Source organism: Chiloscyllium plagiosum, unplaced genomic scaffold, assembly GCF_037043375.1.
Source record: "Chiloscyllium plagiosum isolate Xiang-an unplaced genomic scaffold, Cpla_swu_hap1 HiC_scaffold_28, whole genome shotgun sequence".
Taxonomy (NCBI): Eukaryota; Metazoa; Chordata; class Chondrichthyes; order Orectolobiformes; family Hemiscylliidae; genus Chiloscyllium; species Chiloscyllium plagiosum.
In genome coordinates this window covers 22,933,976-22,954,535 of record NW_028270166.1, presented here as the reverse complement: position 1 = coordinate 22,954,535, position 20,560 = coordinate 22,933,976, and the positions used below count along the sequence as shown (strand labels likewise).

General features: G+C 39.8%; 1 protein-coding gene across 2 annotated transcripts in view; it reads left to right on the top strand.

The window, feature by feature from the left end:
• Positions 1-3,431: 3,431 nt before the first annotated feature.
• tbxa2r (thromboxane A2 receptor) overlaps positions 3,432-20,560 on the top strand; it is a 28,433-nt gene continuing 11,304 nt past the window's right edge. Inside the window, exon 1 of one of the 2 annotated variants that reach the window (XM_043721174.2) lies at positions 3,432-3,582. The gene's annotated coding sequence lies outside the window, so the exon portion shown is untranslated. Of the gene's footprint in view, positions 3,583-3,995; positions 4,146-20,560 lie in introns of those variants that run through there. The other variant, XM_043721175.2, reaches the window with a different exon arrangement.

Below are 20,560 nucleotides of genomic sequence, written 5' to 3'. Positions count from 1 at the left end.
GTCCCAGGTCCTTATCCATGCTGCAAGCTCACCTACATTATTCTGGATACTCCTGGCATTGAAGTAGGCACACTTCAAACAAGCTTGCTGTCTGCAAGCACACTCCTGTGACCCTGAAATCTTGCCCATGTCCTCCCTACTTTCATCCTCCTGTGCACTGGAACTACACCATTGGTTCCCATCCCCCTGCTGAGCTAGTTTAAACCCACCCAGATAGTACTAGCAAATATTTGTGCCATTGCCAACTGTAGCAAGAGGCAGAATTCAGAAAACAGATGGGCTCAAGGCATGTCTGTATATTTCAAAATAAAAACAGACGTAATAGAAAGGAATAAATGGTTATGATTAATTTTTATTTATTTTGTGGTATCATCAAAACCAAATTCACTACAGAGAGTTTCATTTTCATTTTAACTGGAAACCAGATATTTTAAAAAAAGATTTCTATCAGCAACGATTGTTCTTAACTCCTAAACATAAACTGTCACAAGTTCGAAAAATGCTGGGCCATTGTTCAAATTGAGAGGGAGGTTTTATCTAAAATCCCTAACCATATTATCAATTTAAGTTTATTTTGATTGCTTGAGGTTCCACTGCTGTGTTGCATAATAAAGAAGAATACAAATTAGCTTGATATCTGTTTTATGTACCTTTGATCTTTATTATTAGCCAATTTTATCATTTATACGGTACACAAAAAATGTGTTTCAAGTTTGCACAGAACACTGACGGTCAAGTAAATGGAACAGATTTTATTTATGCCTGGTTTGAGTGATTTGTTCAGTTAGAATGAAAGAATGGATTCTGGCTTCTGTATCTTTTGAACCCTCTGAAAACTTGTTAAAATCACCACCAATTATACATCACATTTGTTGTACATCAGAGGAACATTTTTCAGATAAGCTGTCATGATATTTCTGTTCCTGAATGCTTTAAAGACAAGCTGTTCATGCAGCCGTTGTATTTGTTTATTCCAAAGTTACTTCCTAAACACAACTTTCGGACGTAACTATTCTCAATCTCTTTGAAGAATAGTTTTTAGATAGCATTACCTTTCTTTTCCACAGTTAGGGATCCCTACAACCATATTTAATACTCCGGTTTCTAAAGGGGGACTATACCTCACTCACGGTTGACTTTACTACTGTCACGTTTTTCCCTGTATAAGTATTTTTTTACAGAGCACTTCAGATTCCGAAAGCAAAAGACAAAGTTTGTTTTCTTCTCACAGCACTTCAAAGCCATCTCATTTATCTTGAAAATATCTGTTGTTCAATCATACAAAAAACTTAACTTAACTTATAACCCTCACGTCTCATCAAGTCCAACATGCAACACTCCACTATGTCCACTCGTTATAAGAAACCGACTTACAGCTAACATCAAGTAATGAACTGCTCCCCATTTCAAGTGCAAAAGCTTTTTAAAAATGTACATATTAGCATTGTATTTGTGGGGAAAATAATTGCAATTTACCCAAAATAATTAATGAAATAATCTGATAAATATTAATTGTTTATTTTTAAAGAACTAATCAATAAGTCTTTATCTCATGCATTATGTCCCACCCTCATGCAGATTACATATTCCAGCAACCAATTTAAATCTCCATACACTTGCACACATACATATATTATAATATTTATGAATCAAGAGTTCTACAACATAAATCACATCTTAAAGTGTCTAATTTTATTACTGATAGGAAACAATCTTAAAGTAAAAGAGAAAGCAGACCTTAGCATGGAGTAGGAAACTTGGAAGCGATTTACTGACCCCAGTTACATTGTCTTTGGTAACGTAGTCACTAATAAATTTAAATAATTCAGTCATGTTCCAGATTCCAAATTAACCATTCCATCAGCTGGTGCTTAATCACTTAAGTGCAGCTGCCGTTATGAATGGGCATTGTCAATGATACCATCTTTTGGATGGCATGTGACATTAATGCCCCAATTGTCTATTCAATTGAATGTAAAAGAACCCATTTCAATGTTTGAAGACAGGAAGGAGATCTCCCAGTGACCTAACATAGTGTGAGTTTAACTACATAACACCACTTCAACAATAATGCATTAACTATAAATGTTTGGGTTCATCCTGCATATCTAATAAATCACTATCCAAATGCAGAAACAAAACCAGAAATTACTGGAAAAGCTCAGCAGGTCTAGCAGCAACTGTGGAGAGAAATCAGAGTTGACATTTCGGGTCCAGTCACCCTTCCTCAGAACTGGTCCCGAAACTTTGATTTCTGCTGCTAAATCTGCTGAGCTTTTCCAACAATTTCTGGTTTTGTTCCTGATTGACAGCATCCGTAGTTCTTTCAGTTTTTATTGTATGAACAGCCATTCTTCCTTCCTTATTCCTCCAGAGAGCGTTGGAAGATACCTAATACAGTGGACCGAAAATCTGCTTCAATTGGTCTGCCTGCTTTTTGGAGAAATTATATTGGGGTAGTCAGCGAACATATTAACTGCATGGTGCTTTAACTTTTCATGGAAGGGGCATTGTGTATTTATGAATTCTATAGGTCAATGATCAATTCTACAAGTCAATCATAATGGTCGACTTTCTGGGCGATATATTAACTCCTCCACAATCCACTGCCTCGAGCGAAAATTAGGGCTTTACAAATGTCAGGGAACATCAGAACCTGGCAAATCACTTGATGAAATATGAATATTGAGAATTCAAACCGCAAGCCTGTCTACCCAATCTCCACCCCAGAGGTATGCAATATGAATGGTTGGTGGTTTAAGAATTGTTTTTGAACTCCAGGACATTATGGACGTTATATGAACATTGATGACTGTGCTCTGTTCACGTTTCAGAAACAAGTAAACCAATCAGGTCTTTTTTTCCGTCATTTTGGGGATAAACGTCAATAATTCCCTCAGGTTCTCCAAAACGGATCCGTAAACAAAATTCTGGAATTCTGACGGACTTTCTAAATTTTTTTTGTAGTTACTAATTGTAACAAGAATGGTCATTGGGAAACGGTCTATATCCGAGGATTTAACCCGCCTGCTTCCCCCTGAATGCTGGTATCAATCCTGTGTGACATGTTCCTGTTGGTACAACCTGCTGTGAGGAGGTAGGGCGACCAGAAAGGGGCAAAGTTAAAAATCACACAACACCAGGTTATAGTCCAACAGGTTTATTTGGAAGCACTAGCTTTCGGAGCGTCGCTCCTTCATCAGGTGGTTGTCAAGAATGGTTTCTCTTCGGAAAGGGACGAGCGCCAGCTATTGGGGACTTGCTTTGAGACTGGCAACCGGAACTCCCCCGGGTTGTGGGATCTTGCTGTACCCCCTACTCTCACTGGGAAGGACCTCAATTTTCAGGGGGAGGGGGGCGCGGTTAGAGGAATGCAAGAGCAACGATTTCAAAGAAGCTATATAATCTGAGGAATGTTCCTTTGGAATCGTTCCGCCAACCACTGAGCTCATAACATGGAGTGGAAGCTGACGTCTGCAAGTCTGGGCAATTAAACATCCTCTTCAGCTTCCTCGGATGCACAGTCAGTGGGGACAAAGGCTGCAACTCCGAGGGATCGCATCTTCAAACAGTCAGACCAAGGTAAAGTCTTTTTTTTTAAAGTTAAAAAGCGAAGATGACATTGGGAAATGTGCTGTTACTGAGACCCCTGGAAGTTGAATGTAGTTGCTAACGGTCACAATAAGTTAGGAGCCAGCGAGAGTCGCTATGTCTCCCCGGTTAAAGTTCGCCCACATAATGTGCAAACTGGTGTCATTCATATTTGCATTTTTTGCTACTCGATCACAAAAACAAAAGCGGCGTGGCCATTAAAGATGAGTCTGGTGGGGTGCACTATGAGATGCCACAGATACTGCATTATAATCGAGGTTGATAGATGTTGGGATTTAGCAGCGAGTTTCATTGTGTTTACAAGCAGGGACGTGGAAGGGCGGAGATGCAAGTGGTTTTTCGCGGTTATCTGTCAAGACTGAAGCAGCGTTTTCTGTGAGAATGCTTCCCAGAATGACAGGATGCGGGACGGGTACAGATATGTGTGTGCGCGCGTGTGTGTGTGTGTATCTATATTGTTATTCCGGAACTGTTGAGTTTAGAGCGATACAACGAGCCTCAGAGATGCAGCTGACGGGACTGACTAGGCTGAGGTGAGTTCGACATTTCAAGCATCACTCTAATCATTGAAGTGGAAACAAACACTTGGATAGCTTCGCTCATTTATTACGGTCACCGTATGTTATGTTCTCTTTTAATGTGAAACCTAGAATCGTGGGTATTTACAGCACAGAAAGGAATCAGTCGGGCCATTGTGTCATGTCGGCAGAAAATACAATCTTGTCTCTTTCCCACTCCTGGGCCCTTCCCTTGTAGATTTCCCTGTTCAAGTGCACATTCAAGTATGTCTTAAATGTAGAGATCAGTTCTGCTATCCATTTTGAAAATCAAATCTGCATACCAATGGGTTAAAAAAAGGCTGTTTGTCTTCTGGCTCATATTCTAATGTAAATTAGGAGACAGACATATGAAAAATACCACTCCATTAGCAGTGCCATCAGAAATCAACTGGTATATAGTCAAACAATGATTTAATTTAGCTTTACTAATGCCAATGTTTATAATAGTCAGGACTGTGCCAATGTGATGTGCCTGCTATCTGTCATGGGATCATAACAGCACCGAAAGAGGGCATCCAGACCATCAAGTCCATGCCAGCCATGAACTCTATGCCTTTTCTCTGGAACGTTCCAAGTCATTTTTTCACTTTCAAATGTGAATCCAATTCCTTTCTAGAAAAACAGGCTTAACATGCCTCCTCCATCCTTTCCGCAATTGTCTTCAAGATCATAACCATTCATTATTTACATCTCGGCTTTTGGTTCTTAGCCAGAATGGGTCGCTTCAAGTTCTTGATCTTTCTGTCTATGGGAACAGTTTCTTTCTATTCTCTCTGTGTTTACCCCTAATGGTTTTGAGCATCTCTATCAAATCTCCTCACATCATCTCTAGCTCTAGGGAGAACCACCACAGCTGATCTGTTCTGCCACACAATTGAAGCCCCTAATCCCTAGAATCATTCTAGTAAATCTTTTCTCCATCATCTCTTAGCTATTCACATCATTCTTAAAGTGTGGACCCAAGAACACTGTGCACCTACATGGCTGAACAAGAATTTAGAGATGCTCTTAATAATTTTGTTTGCTTTTTTATTGCCTCTACTTGTAAGACCCAGAATTAGGTGTTTATTTCACCAATTTTTTAACCTAGCCGGCCATATTCAATGATCGGTACATACATATACCACCAAGTTTCTTTATTCCATTACTGCATTTATGACTGCACCTTTTATTTTATATTGTCTCTCCTCATTTCCTCTACTGAAAAGTATAATTTTACAGTTCTATGGGTAAAATTTCATCTGCCACATGCTTGCAAGTTTGTCTACGTCCTCACAGTCTATCACAAACATTCTCACAGTTTGCAATATTTTGTGCCATCTACCAATTTTAAAATTGTACTCTGTATATCAAGCACTAGATCATTAATAGATATCCCGAAATGTAGTTATCCTGGTCCTGACCCCTGAGGAACCTGACTGTGTAATTTTTCCAGTCTGTAAACAACCACCATCAATCCCTTTTTTTTGTCTTTTACCAAATTTCATATTCATCTGCTCCTGCACCTGCTATTCCATATACCTCATGCTTTGTGATAAACAAACTTATTAAGTGGCATCTATCAAATGCCTGTTGGATGTCCACACACCACATCAAACTCATTCACATCAACCCTTCCTGTTAGCTCATCAAGAAAATCAATTAATTAAACACAATTCACTTTCAACATACACATTAATTAAAATGCAATGGTCCAAGTTAGTGTTAATTTGTCCCCGATTATCATTTCTAAAATCATCCCATAACTGAAGTCAAACTGACTGACTTATAATTACTAGGTTTCTCCTTACATTTTTGTCCTTAACCCTTTCTTGAGTAAGGGTTTAATACTTGCAATTTTCTAATACTCTGCTTCTAGCCAGTTTGTCCAGGGAGATAGTAAGATTGTGTCCAGCAGCTCAGTAACCTTGACAGGCCATCCTATTGAGACTTGATGGAACATCTACTTTAAGTCAAATAACCTTTCCAGTGCCTTCCTTTTCTCAATTATTTTAACCCATCCAGTGTGTCCAATATTATGCCTGTGACAAGCTCTTTTACCTTGGGAGAGCACTTGGTTAGATTCTCAGATATACCTTCTGCCTCCATGTATATCATCATCATACAACCCATTTACTATTTGTATGCCCATAGAATACTTTTGAATTCCTTTTTGCTTCTATTCTCATACTCCCATTTCCTTTTTCACTTCCCTCTGAGCATCTTATATTCATCCTGGTTCTAACTTGTCATTCCTGAAGAAGGGCTTATGCCCGAAACGTCGATTCTCCTGCTCCTTGGATGCTGCCTGACCTGCTGCGCTTTTCCAGCAACACATTTTCAGCTCTAACTTGAATTGGGTAATTGGGTAATTATCTGAAGAGAAAATAATTTACGGGAAAACTGAATAAAAGCTCTTAAAAGAGAGGAAGCATGGACATGATGAGCCAGATAAACCTCTTCTGTGTTGTTATCATTCTATTGTTCTATGCATTATCAACCTGCCAGCTGTCACATGACCTCCTTTCCTGCTGGATCTTTCTTTCCATCTCTTTCATCATCAAGGGAGCTCTGGTTTTGCTTCTCCTACTTCCTTCCTTCCCCTACCACTTCTTTGTGGAAAGTATCTAGACTGTATCTAAACAATCTGATGGCAATTGATAACTGATATATTTCAGTAGCTTTAATAAAATGGGATTGGTAAGGAATTAAGTTTGCCACTTTCTGAGTGTTCAAGTTTGTTTGAGCTTTCAAGATATACCGTTCTACATGATGGTTCACTGCAGACACAGCAAACAAGTGACAACACTTAAATTATATGCATTAGACAGCATAATGGATATTCAAAGCTTTAAGTAAAAATGACATCAAAACAACTCAAAACATAGGAACAATGTTTATGTTTTAAGATGGTCCAAAGATGGTCCAAAGTTCAAAGTTTCTAAAATGCAGGTCCCTCAGCATGATTGGCTTTTTCAATGTTAATCGGCTTTCAATGTATTTCTAGAAGTTTTTTTTACAGTTAAACGTGATAACATTATATCTCTAGAGTCAAGTAATGTGCAAATAATTTTTACTGATTCTTGAATTGTTCCATCAGAATTTGAGGATTACATCTAAACACAAGGACAGTCACAATGTCAGCACTTGCAGCGAATCAGTTTGTATTTCAATGGCAATTACTGGAAAACTCTGCTGTGGTATTGACTAACCATTGAGTTATTTACAATATAATACAAATTAGATTAAATCAACCATTCTGTTTCTGCAGGGCACAGCATGTTACTTTTGAAAGGATTATTTAAAAATTTTCTACCTCTTATCAGCTGCCAACCCACATTGGAAATTTGGCAATTTGCTGCTGTTAGATTTCATGATAATTTAAACCAGTGTTCGGCAAATGATTTGTGAACAGACCCAAACTTCCAACATGCGCCAACGCTTTGTAAAATCTTGGCTAAAAATTGTGTTATATTAGCTGGGCAAGATGACATGTTAAACTAGTGTAGCAACTTTCAAATGCATTAATGTGTTATCTAGGTAGTGGTAGGAAAGCAAACATGGAAATGCTTCTCAAAATAACAATCACTTCATCTTGAACATTAAATGTGATGATCGTAAGCAATTTCTCATTCTATAAAGAAAGAGTGGTGATGAATTTCTTATTTCACAATCACCAAAAAAACTTATAATAACAAGAAACCAGTCACTGGATGAATAAGTTAATATACTGTCTTCCCCCCCTCTGGTATTTGACACCAATTTGAGCTGGTAAGGTCAACATTACAATCTGATTATTGTGCAAATCCTGAGATGTGTAAGTACCTGATCTCGAGTGAGCATGGAATCATAATACAACAACAGTGAATTTAGGTAGCACCTTTTATGTAGTAAAATGCACCCAGGCCCTTCACGGGAGCTGGAGGAGATTACAGAGATACAGTGGATGGATTTGAAAACAAGAATGTGAATTTGAAAATTGAAGTTGAAACTTTATTGCTGGAACAGCACAGCAGGTCAGGCAGCATCCAGGGAACAGGAGATTCGACGTTTCGGGCACAGGCCCTTCTTCAGGAATGAGCAGAGAGTGTTCAGCAGGAGAAGATAAAAGGTAGGGAGGAGGGACTTGGAGGAGGGGCGTTGGAAATTTGATAGGTGGAAAGAGGTCAAGGTGAGGGTGATAGGTCAGAGTAGGATGGAGGCGGAGAGGTCAAGAAGAAGACTGCAGGTCAGGAAGGCGGTGCCGGGCTGGAGGGATCCGGCTGAGACAAGGTGGGGGGAGGGGGGATGAAGAAACTGGTGAAGTCCAAGTTCATCCCCTGCGGTTGGAGGGTTCCCAGTCGGAAGATAAGACGCTCCTCCTCCGACCGTCGGGTTGTTGTGGTTTGGCGGTGGATGAGTCCAATGACCTGCATATCCTCGGTGGAGTGGGAGGGGGAGTTGAAATGCTGTGCTACAGGTTGGTTGGGTTGGTTCGTCCGGGTGGCCCAGAGGTGCTGTAGCACAGCATTTCAACTCCCCCTCCCACTCCACCGAGGATATGCAGGTCATTGGACTCATCCACCGCCAAACCACAACAACTCGACGGTCGGAGGAGGAGCGTCTTATCTTCCGACTGGGAACCCTCCAACCGCAGGGGATGAACTTGGACTTCACCAGTTTCTTCATCCCCCCTCCCCCCACCTTGTCTCAGCCGGATCCCTCCAGCCCGGCACCGCCTTCCTGACCTGCAGTCTTCTTCTTGACCTCTCCGCCTCCATCCTACTCTGACCTATCACCCTCACCTTGACCTCTTTCCACCTATCAAATTTCCAACGCCCCTCCTCCAAGTCCCTCCTCCCTACCTTTTATCTTCTCCTGCTGAACACTCTCTGCTCATTCCTGAAGAAGGGCCTGTGCCCGAAACGTCGAATCTTCTGTTCCCTGGATGCTGCCTGACCTGCTGTGCTGTTCCAGCAATAAAGTTTCAACTTTGATCTCCAGCATCTGCAGACCTCACTTTCTCCCCAATTTGAAAATTGAACTATTGCTTAACTAGAAGTTAGACTAATGTAGCAAGTGCAAGGATGATGGGTGAACAGGGCAGGGTTAGGACATGAGAGGCAGAATTTTGGATGGTGTCAGAGTTATAGAGGGTAGAACATTAGAAGCCAGGAAGAAATGTGTTGGAATAGACAAGTGAAGGTTTCCTTCATAAATGAGCAGAGGCAAGGACAGAATTGGGCAATGTTAGCAAGGTAGAAATACGGATGTATATGTGGAACACTCCAATATAGCACCAAATTGGAAATCATAAGGACGACTGGCAAAGGAAAGAAAATTATTATAACTGGTGAAATAACATGACCTTTAATAGTTGAAACTACGCTATGTTACTCAGTACGCTATCATTTATCACCAGTCCTTTTCTCAAAATGTTGTCTTCCTGCCAGGGGCACTGGTCATCCTATGGCAACTTGCCAAAATAGCTCTTATCCAAATGAGAATCATGATACTAAATATCAGACTAACCAAACACAGATAGCATCACTCAATGCCCTACATGTTTATTTTGAAAAGAGTTGCATGACTATTCAGAGCGCGGAACCAGTAAAAAAATGGAAAAATGCAATAAAGCAATATTTCTCTTTTCAAATGGACATTTGTCAGTTAAATGTAAAGACATATTCAGAATGTTCACTGACAATGTGTCTCCATTAGTCATCAGTGAGTTAATATTGAGTGATTTTAACGTGCAATACCTGATGAAAGTCAGGCAAGAGCCAATTAAAATGGAGTGGTGGGCTTACCCAGTCCTTTATTGCCCCGATCTGATAGCCTATGATTTAAAATTGTAGGTGCCCAAAGCTGTCAATAATTTGCCTCAAATATGTGAGTTTGGTCATCTAATATATTATTGCCAAATTTGGTGGAAGTAGGATTGTGGGTCAGAAGAGATCCAGCCAGGTAAACTACTTTATCTTCTAGAGTTTTGCCTGGACCGGGGAAACAGGGTTGATCCTTTGGCCTCTAAGTGGAAACATCAGACCTTTACTTGTGTAATGTGAGCCAATATTTATTGTCCATTCCTAATGCCTTTGAGATGGCAGTGGTGAGCTGTTTTCTTCAACCACCATACTCTATATGGTTTAGGTATCCACATGTGCTGATGGGGTGAAAATTCCAGGATTGTAACCCATCAGCATTACAATCAGTGGCATTCCTATGTGACTATTGCCCTCGTTGGTCTCAGAAGTAGAGGTCATGCGTTTTGAAGTCTATGGAGGCAGTGATCTGTTTCAACCAAACCACCTTTCCTGTCTGTCAATCTAGCCAGTGATTTTGACCAGATTTTGAAGCGAGAGGAGACAGGCCCACATATAGAAATAGAGCCTGAGAGATGAAATCTCTCTGGACATTGGCATGCCTCATGTTGCTAAGCCCAGGCTATTTGCATGAAATGTTACTGCTCCATAATAAAGTTGGAGATGTGGATTTGGTTATGATTTTTAAAAATTGGCAAACTTTAAGAAGATGTATGTGCATGGACGGCAATTGTTGGAGGTGAATCCTTTTGTGGAATTTCTTCAATGGTTACTGTAACTTCAGGGAAGGTTGGTGGAAATCCCAGTTTTGTGAATAATAGCATTAGTTCTGGAAGCAGAGAATGAGGAACCAGTCAAATTCTTTTCGCTAGATTGAGGAGCATTTTAATCATTCATATAACTCCAAATCATAGTACTTTACTAAATTATTATATATTAAAGTCCACATTACTTAAATCAGCCTAAAATGGAAATCATTGGCAGGAAATGTACAAATTAGATCTAAACACATCTTGAAATAATGGAATATACCTACAAATTATGTCTTTTTGCAGAAATGTTAATAATGCATCATCTTTAAGTGCAGCAAGATCAGTTTTTTTTAATGTTATTAATTGAAGTGTATAACATTACAGATGGACCCAGTTGAGAAAACACAGCCAGCCAAATTACTGACTTTAAAAAAGTGAAACTTTCCAGGTCATGATTTATTTTTCAGTAAGGAACTTACTTTCTTCTGAAAACAGCAACAAGACTGAAAGTTGTTCAGTCATTTCTCTTCACAATGTTCAGTGTTTCTTTGAGTTATTTTTAACCATCCTGGTTAAACATATTATGATACCTCTCTGAAGCAGGTGAGACAAGAACCTGGCTGTCCTGGCTCACAGGTAGGGACACTGTCATGGCCACTGTGCCCTATGTGACTTTATCTGGAGAATAAAGCATCTTAACAGGTAATAATTGAAGTATTACACATAAAAACAATAGTTGGCGTCTGACTTGTAAATCAATGCTATTAATTTCATTTTTTGTGTTGGTGAGTAGCTATTATCAAACAAATAACATTCCAACACCATTGAATACTGGACATGATATTTAACAGGATTGCAGCAAGTACAATAATGATGGTAATGCTGTGATTTGTTTGAATGAGAAACAGATGGAGCGTGTGTGTTATGAATTACAATGCTTGTATGGTTTCAGGACATAAACCAGTTGACTTGGCTGACATTTTATATTGTTTTGAAATTGAACACAACTGTCCAAGTTGAATCCAAGTCAATCTTACTGGAGACTATTAACTTGTGTTTCAGTTTTGAGTTCATACTTCACATATCAGTCATGTGAGCTGTTGCTAGGCGAGTTCACTTTTCATGGTTACCCTGCCTGACAAAGTGAACACATTTAAAGGATTTGAAATGAACTGGCTGTCTGAAAGGAACTGGTTCACTTTTATCAAACTTTTACCTTGAAATAATTTCCAAATGGAGCTTCAGTTATTCATGAGGTCTTGTTAAACCACATCAGTTTTTTTTTGTAATTCATCCATCCCATGTTAAAGTCAGGTAGACCTGGTTTTATTTATATTGTTTCAAATCTTGAAATCTGCCCAAAAAATGGAAACGCAGATAGTCTGGGCTGGAACTGTAGCTAGCATGAAAAAAGTTTGGTTTCTCTTTTCTCTTCCTGGAGCTTCATTGGTTGGACAGGTGGCAGTTTTGAGAGAATGAAGCAGGAAACAGGAAAAGGGCTGGAAGGGATGAGAGACGTTGGGTGTGTTTAAGTCAATAGTCTATCATCACACCATCAGCAGTTTGTTCAGCATGCTAAATAACCATTTGACAGAGAGCAAGGAGTTGAGAGGAAGCATAAAACAGGAGCATACCATCATTCTGGATATTGTCAGTGACAAAGGGTGCCATGGATTCCATTACAGCCGATCCTATGATTTGGAGAGTCATCTCTTCCATAGGTCTCAGGTGTCCTTTTCTCTGTCAGCTTTTCCTTGCTCCCTATAGTTACAGAAGACCTTATCTTTCAAAACATGAAATGGCTTGATTGATTGTATGGCATTGTGCTTGAGTGATGTGTCAGCTTTTGTTCTGCAGTCAGTGATGGATGGAAGCAGCATGGGCTGTGTGTGTGAGTGAGGCAGTCAGTTTGGGTGAGAGGCATGCATGCTGCTGCTGAATGATGGGATGTGGTGCAAAATGGGAGGTTAGCAGTGAGGTGGGTATGAGGTCCTTTAAAGATGCACTCAATTGTCTTTACCACCCTTGTGAGATTGTCAAACTTCTTATGCCACTGCTGCTGGATCCCTGAGGCCAGAGCACTTGAATCCACCTTCCTTGGCACCTGCTGCTAGTCCCATTGTAGGGTTTTTGTGTGCCACTCTGGCAAAACTGTAGCTTTTCTTCTCCTGTTGCCTCCATAATTAAGGCCCGTCTTTTACATGGACTTTGTGCAAGTGTCTGAATTTGAACATGACAAATAATAATAAAACAAAATCTGGTTCAGTTTTTTTGCCGAGTCAAGATTCAGGATGAAAGACGACTCATCAATCGCGAAACATTAACTCAGTTTCTCTCTTCATAGAGTCTGCAAGACCTGCTGAGTTTTCTTCTGCTATTTTCTATTTTTAATTCAGGATAGAACCATTGACTAAACCATTGAACCTGAGCTAAGTGGCAGACTAGTTTATGCTTTCCATTCATTTTCAGTCTGTTCTGCCTGGCTATCCAGTTCAACTGTGACAGCTCATTCATATGTCAGTAGAACAACATTGTTTTGCTTTCATTTAAATGCTGATTGATAATGACTCGCTAAAATTATGAGTTTCCATAACTTTTTTATTTTACGTCCTGAATCCCTTTTCCTCAATCTCAATTACTGCTTTCATTTTTCCCAGATATCCTATGCCTACACCTCCCAGAGGTTCTTTGTTTGCCACAACTGACTTTATAATTCTTTTGTAAATAATTGTTTTTCTCCATGCTTTTTCCAAACTTTCACTAACCTACTTTTCTTTTTTTTTTCTGAAGGGGAGGCCCATAAATGTGTAAACAAATTGGTTCAGTTCTTGAGTATACAGTTTTGAAAATGAGGCAGGAGATTATCATGGTTAAATAAATGTGATTACTCAGTGTTTACGTAAGAAGTCTTTAGTATCGTCTTTACCAGAGCTATTTTGCAAGGCATAATACCCACTACTTGAAACAGGGAAGAATATTATGCAAACCCATTAAACATCCAAGCATTAAAATTGGTACTAATAATTTCTATTTACTTCTAAAGCACTGTTTTTAAATATTTGGCATCAAGTTCAATATATTAATTAACCTGTTTTAATTTTTACATCAGTTGTGAACAGATAATCTCTATGTGGTGTTTCCTGAGAGTTAAAATATTTACGTGGCATTTTTTAGCTGCAACTTTCATCATAGTTGTCTCATATGTACTATTGGATACATTGGATTGCAGACAGAGATGAGAAGGAATTGAAATCTCTGACCCTTCTCTAACTGCCATAACCTCTGTGTCTTTTGAAAAGAAAGAGCTATGTGTTTCTCAACCACTGAATATCTGGTCTATTTGTCAAACAGCAGAAAGATTTTTGTGGGTTTACATAAAGAGGATGGTGTACTCATCGCAAATATCTAACACTACATCATTACATGATTAGAATTGTTAAGTGTTGTTCTTGACCAATGCAGACTCAATGGGCTGAAAGGCCTTTTTTTATTCTGTAGACATTTATGACTTATTGACTATCATTCGCACAACTACACGCACACGTGTACATGCACACACACACACACACAAAACCTGTTGAACTGTGACCTGGTGTTGTGTGATTTTTAATGTTATGTAGAATATACAGTTAAAGAGAATAGTTTGTTTTTCCAAGTTATGAACAAAAGTATAGTTTGTAATTCACATGATTTGCTCCTTTGGAAAAGTACCCAAATGGAAAAGATGGTTTTTAGTCTCATAGTAGTTATGTAGTTTAATAATCAAAACCATGTGCCACACTTGATGCAGGATTCTTTTGAAGAGATGGACTTCCTGCAAGTCATGAAGTTATTTACATGCAATGTTTTACCAGAAGTTCAGTTTGATCTATTGACTGATTTGAAGCTTATAACACTGTTACAATTTCCATCTCCTCAAACACGGTGTGCAGTTGTGTCTAACATTGTTGTAATTTGCATATTTTACACTCATGATTTATGAAATAAATAAGAACACCATGGCTGCTATGCAACATGCTTTCTCACTGTTCCTCTTTCCATATATCCAGAATGATAGCCACATTTGAGATTATTGTTTGCAGGCAGTCATTTAACAAACATTTATTGCACATACACCATGTGGCTTTAGGACGGTCACCATCTTGGTTTCCGAACAGCCATTCAATTCAGGAGATACTATTTTGGATGGTTGATAAGTAGTGACACTTCTAAGCTGGCATGTGTCCTTTTATCCTCTTAGGACAATGAGGCAGATTATTGAATGTATTCAAGGGGTGGCTAGATAGAGCATTTGAGGCGAATGGGACCAAAGGTTACAGGGAGAAAGCAGGATTAGGCTATTGAGTTAGATGATCAGCTGTGATTGTGATGAATGGTGGAGCAAGCTCGAAGGCCGAATGGCCTCCTCCTGCTCCAATCCTCTACATTTCTATGTTTCTATGAATCCATCATGTGATCCTCAGCAGTTATCTTTTGCAAGCTATCATTATTCATTTTAAAATGAAAAGTCAGTTCCAAAGATACATTAGTGAGTACAGTTCATGTTTAAAATGTTATGGATATGACTTCCCTTACTGAGCATGACAGGATCATTTATTTTTCTTTTCAAATGGTGCCCCTTCCATAAATGGAAACAAGTAATTTCTTTTGGTTAAATTCTATGGGGCTAGGGAGCATCAAATCCACTAACTGGAATAGTAATAATTATGTTGATATTTGATATCTAGCCTCTTAGTTTTGTATCGCAGTCCATTTAAAATAAGATAATATGATTGGCATTGTGCATTAACAGAGTTCAAAGTCAACAAAATAAAACAACATGGTTATAAAAGCTTGTATCAAGTATACAAATTATCTCCTGAGATTGTACAACGATGTAATACATCCACATAATTCAATACTTCTGTATATAAACAAAGCATTGCAATTTGATGATATCATGTTCTTAGATACCCTCTGTCTCTCTAGTTTTCAGTTTCAAGTTTTTTTGGACTTCCTCAAAAATATTAAGTCATTTTAAACTACTTCTGTTAAGTGCAGGAAAGTTTTTTAAAAAGGCATACTCAAACCCATTAACGTTCATGCTATCCCCTATGGAGAAATTTGTACTTTTTTAAATCTCTTGGCAATAACAGAGATGTAACTTTTGAGGACAGATTGAAAAAGTTGCTAAAGGTAGCACTGAAATCCGCTTGAAGAAGAGAGTTCCATAGCGTTCAGGCAGAATGGCTGATATGTTTAGCTTGTTGGTTTTGTTACCGTTGGTAGAATCAAAGTCAGGCCGTACATAGTATTGCAGAGTCATTGAGTTTGTGCTGAGACACAGAATTGAAAGTGATCACAGTGGTGGCATGGGAGAAATCAAGGTTAATTTGACTGTAAGGGCAAGAAAAGCAACACAATGGAATTGGGGAACAAGAACAGAAGGGTGTAAGGATCAGAGGTAGAGAGGTATGGGACATGGTGAAAAAAGAAAGAAAGTCTTCTATTTAAATGCCTGTAGTGAATTGCCAAGCCAGATAATATCATTAGACTTTATAACCACTTAGGTATTTTTGAAGTGCATTCACTGTTGTAGGAAATTCAGCTAATTTGTGCACAGCAACCTCCCACAAACTGAAGACAGAGGAGGTACTGTTCTTAGCTACCTAGATAGCTTGGTAGCAAAAAGTACAATTCTATTACTAGGCAAGCATAATTACTAGGAGTATCAGTAGTAGTACTGAATACAGCTGCCTGCTTCCTGTGAAGGTTATGTACAACTACTCGTCTCCACCCAAGGACATAGCCATAATTTTTCTTATCTTTATTTATTCATGGAATGAAGGCATCACTGGTCAAGCCAGTATTTAGTGCTCATCACTAACTGCCCATTGAGAAGATGTTGGTGAGCGATCTTTTCGAACACAGCTGTCATGCTATTTCAGAGTCAGCCACCTTATCATGGCCCTGGAGAAACCTTTTGATCAGAATAATCCAATAGTCTCATGATCACTATCACTTGCAATCATTTTTTATTCCAGATGTTTTGAATGGAATTTATATCCTCCAACTGCTATGATGGCATTTGAACTCAGCTCCAGATCCTTAATTCAGTGGTGGTATCGGTCTGTCGGAAATGAACGACTGTGCTCTGAATGGATTTTGTGCAAATTAATGGTCCTGAAGGAGACAATGCTCATTGAGCTCCTCCCATTTTGCAGGTGTCACACCGAGTCCAGGGGTGGACACAAGTAATTGCACACTTAACCTTCACATGAGGCAGCTGTGTTCAGTACTGCTCCTGATACTCATGGTAATTATGCCTGCCTAGTAATGAAGTTGTACTTATTGCTATAGGCAATAAACTATTTTGGTAACTAAGATCAATGCCTCCTCCGTCAAGATTGTACACCAGCATATCTTCTACCACTAATCATTACATGGGGCTGGAGGATCGATGGCAGCAAACTGATTTAAATAACTTTGACACCAGTATACTTTGATATAGAGTCATAGAGATGTACAGCATGGAAACAGACCCTTTGGTCCAACCCGTCTATGCCAACCAGACATCCCAACCCAATCTAGTCTCACCTGCCAGCACCCGGCCCATATCCCTCCAAACCCTTCCTATTATATACCCATCCAAATGCCCCTTAAATGTTGCAATTATACCAACCTCCACCACATCCTCTGGCAGCGCATTCCATACACGTACCACCTTCTGTGTGAAAAAGTTGCCCCTTAGGTCTCTTTTATATCTTTCCCCTCTCACCCTAAACCTATGCCCTCTAGTTCTAGACTCCCTGACCCCAGGGAGAAGATTTTGTCTATTTATCCCATCCATGCCTCTCATAATTTTGTAAACCTATAAAAAGTGGCTAATACCACAAATTGACAGCAATGGCAATCAGGGTAATAGCACGTGGTGATCTACAGTGGACATTGTTGTTGTGAACCCAAAATTTCAATGATGAAAGGTATCTAGAAGATTCAGAAGAAAAAAACACATTTTCAATAAAAGTAAATATACTATTTTATGAGCATATGGCTTAAAGAAAACATAAACAGCAGCTTAAACACAGTGACTAACAGTGACAGACTGTAGCAGCCATAGAAGCAGCTACAAGGCAAGCTCAGCACTCCAGAGTAAAACCTTCATCATTAAAGTTGGTTGGGGAGATGCAGAGAGAGTGAATGTTTAAGTTGAGAGATGTCAATGAATATGTATGTTTGTGCGAGATGCTATCAATTATCCGGTGTAATGCTGATCTGTACTCTTGTGAACAAGTGAAGGGCAATGTATCACATGCCTGACCTGTGCCTTGAACATGGGAGACAGATTTTGGGGAGTTCAGAATCTACTGACTCCAGGATGCTGATCATCGGCAATTCAACAATGGTAAATGCCTTTGACTACCAAGGGGAACTGTTTAGAGATTTTTCTGTTGGAGATAGTTATTGAGTGGTATGAATGTTATTTCAACCATATTTTCCCATCCTGAGTGTTATCCCGCTCCATGCAGGCATGGTATGAATGTTATTTCAACCATATTTTCCCATCCTGAGTGTTATCCCGCTCCATGCAGGCCATGGATATTTCATTAGCTGAGGAATTACATTTGCAACTGAATACAGTGCAATCATCAGCAAATATTCTAAGTTTGGATTCAAATTGGATGGTAACTAATAGGACCTTGAGTTCAGAGGAACACCTGCAGCGACATCTTGGGTCTGGGTTGATTGATGTTCAACAATGACAATCATTCTTTCCCTGTGAAAGGTATGACTGTGGCTATTGAAGAATTTCTGCCTGATTCTCGTGGAATTTAGTTTTGTATGGGCATCTTGATACCACACCCAGTCAAATGCTGCTCCATTTTGGACTCTATTGAGGTCTTGAGCAAGTGGTCATAGTAGAATCTAAACTGAGTCATTTTTCAGTGGAAGACTGAGACTTGCCTGATTAGATTTGTCATTTTTATTTATTTGTGGGCAGGATGTACTCAAACAATTTTCCACATTGTCAGGTAGATGTCAGTGTTGTAGCTTTACTGGAGAAGGCTACTGCTGGAGCAAAGGCGACAAGACTATAGCCAGAAGTTTGTTTGCACTCATTGTCTTTGTTGCATTTGGCATATTGTGAAGATCAAAATATAACCTCAACCCAATATATTTCAGTTAACACAAGTTTATTTCTCATCAGCCTCTGCTGAGCTCTCCACTCTCGCTCTCCCCGAATTACAAGCTTTCATAGATTTTTTACTCAGCCCATTTGCATAAGACCATTAGACATAGGAGTGGAAGTAAGGCCATTTGGCCCATCGAGTCCACTCCGCCATTTAATCATGGCTGATGGGCATTTCAGCTCCACTTACCCAAACTCTCCCCGAAGCCTTTAATTCCTTGCGATATCAAGAATTTATCAATCTCTGCCTTGAAGAAATTTAGCATCCTGGCCTCCACTGCACTCCGTGGCAATGAATTCCACCACTCTCTAGCTTTAGAAATGTCTCCTCATTTCCATTCTAAATTGACTCCTTCTAAGTTTAAGGCTGTGCCCACGGGTTCTAATCTCCCCGTGTAACGGAAACAACTTCCCAGCGCCCACCCTTTCTAAGCCATGCATTATCTTGTAACTTTCTATTAGATCTCCACTGAACCTTTTAAACTCTAATGAATACAATCTCAGGATCCTCAGCCATTCCTCGTATGTTAGACCTACCATTCCAGGGATCATCCATGTGAATCTCCACTGGACACGCTCCAGTGTCAGTATGCCCTTCCTGAGGTGTGGGGCCCAAAATTGGACACAATATTCTTAATCGGGCCTAACTAGAGCTTTATAAAGTCTCAGAAGCACATCACTGCTTTTATATTCCAACCCTCTTGAAATAAATTACAGCATTACATTCGCTTTCTTAATCATGGGCTCAACCTGCAAGTTACCTTTAGAGAATCCTGGATTAGCACTCCCAGATCCCTTTGTACCATGGCTTTATGAACTTTCTCACCGTTTAGAAAATAGTACATGCCTGTGTTCTTTTTTCAAAAGTGCAAGACCTCACATTTGCTCACGTTGAATTTCATCAGCCATTTCCTGGACCACTCTCCTAAACTGTCTAAATCTTTCTGCAGCCTCACCACCTCCTCAGTACTACCTGCCTGTCCATCTAACTTTATATCATCAGCAAACTTTATATCATCAGTTGTGGGCGGCACGGTGGCACAGTGGTTAGCACTGCTGCCTCGCAGCGCCAGAGACCCGGGTTCAATTCCCGACTCAGGCGACTGACTGTGTGGAGTTTGCACGTTCTCCCCGTGTCTGCGTGAGTTTCCTCCGGGGGCTCCGGTTTCCCCCCACAGTCCAAAGATGTGCAGGTCAGGTGAATTGGCCATGCTAAATTGCCCGTAGTGTTAGGTAAAGGTAGCGGTATGGGTGGGTTACGCTTCGGCGGGTCGGTGTGGACTTGTTGGGCCGAAGGGCCTGTTTCCACACTGTAAGTAATCTAATCTAATCTATAATCAAACTTCGCCAGAATGCCCCTGTCCCTTCATCCAGATCATTAATATGTGAAGTGAACAGCTGTGGCCCCAAAACTGAACCCTCCACTTGCACTTCCAAAAAAGAACCTTTTATCCCAACTCTCTGCCTTCTGTCAGACAGCCAATCCTCAATCCATGCTAGTAGCTCACCTCAAACACCATGGGCCCTCACCTTACTTAGCAGTCTACAGTGAGGCACTTTATCAAAGGCCTTTTGGAAGTCTAGACAGATAACATTCACTGGGTTTCCCTGGTCTAAACTACTTGTTAACTCTTCAAAAGAATTCTAACAGGTTTGTCAGGCATGACCTTCCCTTACTAACTC